Source organism: Pezoporus occidentalis, unplaced genomic scaffold (assembly GCF_034315485.1).
Source record: "Pezoporus occidentalis ecotype Australia unplaced genomic scaffold, CSIRO_AGI_Poc_V1 ctg192, whole genome shotgun sequence".
Classification (NCBI taxonomy): domain Eukaryota; kingdom Metazoa; phylum Chordata; class Aves; order Psittaciformes; family Psittacidae; genus Pezoporus; species Pezoporus occidentalis.
The window spans coordinates 242,579-246,236 of NW_026913771.1; positions in this window are offsets into that span (position 1 = coordinate 242,579).

Genomic DNA, 3,658 nt, shown 5'->3' on the forward strand with positions numbered 1-3,658 from the left:
GTTGCCTTTAACCTGAGCTCCATCCAGCTTCTCTTTCCCTGGGTGAAACCCACGTCAGACCCACCCCGTGTCCACACAAGACTCTGAGTCTCTAAATGCTTTTTATAACCTACTTTTTCTCCCACCCTGCAGCTAACTGAGGTCAATTTACCCACATGGCCCCAGCACTACCGTGATCTTCTCCTGAGCCTGCTTTTGGGTTCTCACATGTCGTGCCCAACTCTTCCAGTCATTTTACAGTAGCCTTGTAAGGACCGAAGTGCTCCAGATTCAGGTGGCAGAGATTGGAAATGCGTGGAGAGCAACAGAAAACTTGTCCTGTGATTTTGTAGGTCTTCTTTCATCCCATACCCGAAAGGCACAAGGGATGCCCACCAAACTGATGTGGTGGGACAGTTTGAGCAGCACTAAGGCTTGTCTGTCCATTCCTCCATGCATTGCATCTCTGCCTATAGAGACGCTGAGGCAGGGCCACTTCTTGCCTTGACCATGCAGCTGAAGGGATGGTTGTTAGTGCGGTAAATGAAATTCATTAATCAAGGGGGAGAGAAAAACCTGAAGGGAAAAGCGTCCATTCATCCACTCACAGACAGGTCTAATGGTGCTTTTGTTTGCCTGCATCTCCGTTTGTGTCTTGTCTCACAAATACACAGGCAGAAATTTCAGGACCGAGGCGAGTTGGAATATCCAGTAGAAGGAAGACAAAAACACCCCATCGCCACCTCTCTTTGCATCCTCCAAAGTGGGGAGGTTGCTAAGTGACAGCATTTCTGCTCTCACTAACTCACTGCAAGAACCTGAGCACTTAAAAGCAGGAGAATGGCTATTTAAGGACATGATAACTCGTGTTCTCTGGTAGCAACCAACAAGCTGTTTGTTCTGAGAGGACTGGGGGTATTTTCACCCAGAAGTTAAATTTGGAGGGGATGAGTAATGGATTCGGTGGGAATTCGGCCTTGTCTGCAATCACATGCTGGGACATGGACCATGCACAGGGACCTGCATGCACATACGGGGGGATTTTAACCCAATTTATGGCCATGGAGCCCAATGGGCAGAGCTTGGGGTGTGCGCTCAGTTTCGCTGCCCTTCGCAAGGAAGCAAAGCAGATCCCATCTCCTGTATCCCACAGGATACAAGTCCAGTGCCCATCCCCAGCAGCAGTATAAATACCCTCAGCTCAGCTTTCCTCGCTGCCAACTGGCTCCATTTATTTCTTCTGTTCCACTGTTGTTGGGCTTGCTATTCTGTGATCCCATTTAAAATCATCGATTTACCACAGAGTCCTCAATAAGCAATTTGGAGCAATTGAAGCTGTTATCTTGCTATAGATCACATGGTGCTGGGAGTGGGGGGAAAGGGGAAGAAGAGGAAAAATGAGAACAAAAACTGGCTGGAGCTCCCCACAGCCAGCCTGGATCGGTTCCGCTCTGCGTATCAGGAAGGGTGGGTGGTGCTTTGTGTGTTATGGTCCAGGAGGGGGAAAAGGGCCTTTGTTCCCTTTATTAGGATTTAACCCACATGAAGAGCGTGAGATGAGGCTGGGATGCAGGGGCTTTGAAAGGTGGGATGCTCCTGAGGGTCAGGGAAGGGGGAAGGAGCTGGATTTTCCTGCCATTGACTGGCCACAGCCACAATCACAGACAGGGCACTTGTGGGAAGCGTTGCACAGCCCCTGTGCACCATTGGTGTCGGTTCTTTTTCAGCTTGGGTGCAAGGGTTTCTCCACTCTCTGCTGGGGAGGAAGGTTTGGACCTGGGATGCCACATCCCCTCCTTCAGAAAAACACCTTTTTGGAAGCACTGAGGGGTTTGCTGGGGAAAGACAGAAGAATTCACAACCTGGTTACAGAGGAATTTGCCATCTCTGCACCAATGGGCTCTGAAACAAACTCACCCTGACTACATCAGGCAATTTGCAGGGCCATTGAGGAAGAGGCTAGGGCATCCCTGCACTGGCAGCTGTAGTTGTTAGCAACAGGTTTCCAGTAACTTCACAACCCCAGGAGGGTGCTTTTGGGTCTTCAGAGTTAGAGATGCCCCAGACCCAAAAGCACAAGGAGGGCAGGTTTTATGATGCCTGTGTCCTTTCAACCACAGCCGTTAGCTGGGAATCTAGTCATAAGAGCCCAAGGAAGCTCCCCTAGAGAGACTTTGCTTCCACACTGATGGATGGAGAGCTCTCTCCTGCTCATAACCCACAATGCAAAGCCTCAATACAAAATCAGGTAATAGAGAGAGGGCCTGGCAAACGTGGGTGCTGCAGTGATTTGAAGCAGATTGTGTTTGAGTGCGGAGAGCAAATAAACCCGTTCTAGAACTGAGAGCTGTGGGAAAGGTGGCTTTAAAACACACTGATGAAATGATTCAACTGCTTCCAAGGGGGTTTGGGAGCTGCTCTACGGGGGCAGAGATGTGCTGGAGCGTGCTTGTGCCCTGTTTGTATTCACATGGTGCAAGGCGATGCTGTCAGCTGTGGTGGGACCAGAAATGATGTTCTTGGTGAAATGGCACTGAACTGGTTGATGCCACTCCTGGAAACCCCTGGCTTGTCTCTCTCACGCCTCCAAAGCTTTCCAAGCCCTTAACTTCTGCTTAGCCTGGCTGAAATGGAGATGACCTGGGAGGCTTCTCATGTGGGCTCCTACTCACCAAGCAAGCGCTGCTGGGTCTGTGTGGTTAACCAGTGCAGTGCCCAGTGTGGTCCCAACCAGACAAAACCCAGCAAAGTACCAGAAGGAAATAGCTCAGCAACAATAAGCTTGTGGGTTGTAAAAATCCCCCAGGGCCCAGTGTTTCTGGAGGGGGAGAGGAAGAGCTCAATGGCAGTGTTGTTATGTGCAGCCAGGCAGCTTTCCCCATGCTGCAGGACCTGCTGCCTCTCCATCCCTCCGAGCCATGCTGAGAGATCGAGTCCTTGAAAGCTTCTGCAGATGGGATCATTTCCGTGCTCCAGGGCTTCATTCTGGCTTCAGGGATGCTCCTTCATCCTCCTTCTGCAAAGCACCCTGAGGCCCTTTGCATGCAACCCCCCCCCAGCCCCCCAGGCATTTTGGCATCTCTAGCTGTTGGTAGAGCTGCACCAAGGCCAACCCCCCTGGGGACCCCCACAGACTCAATATCTCCTTCTCAGCTGTGCCAATGACAGATTTATTGGGGGTTTTTCTTCTTCCCAAGATCTGGAGTGGCTCAGGGAGTAAAAAACCTGACTTTCCAGAGCCATCATCTGTGCTCCTGCTCTGCTCCAGTCAAAAGCGAAAGGGCTTGGGTTGATTTCCAGCTCTTTAAGGCAAAAAATAAATGCATGCAATCAAAGGATGTGTCAGAGGGGAATAGACTTCAGATCAAAAGATGGAAGCGGCTCATGGCGAGCCAAGAAAACGTGTCAAAAGGAAAGATGTTCATTTCTGAACGTGAGGGTTTGGGGTCCTTTTTCTCCTGGAGTGTCTTAGTGTCTCCATGAGCAGGGACTCAGAGCAAAGGCCTGGGGTGCAGCAGACCCATCACTCTGGAATAGCCAAAGTGATGCTTTCCCCAGCATCCCTGCCACTGCCTGCTCCTATGTATGTGACGCTGCAGGATGTGTCCTGGGAAGCTGAACTCACGCAGCAGGATGGGAGCACTGATGAAGAGCCTCAATGGAGCAGGTCATTTAGGTG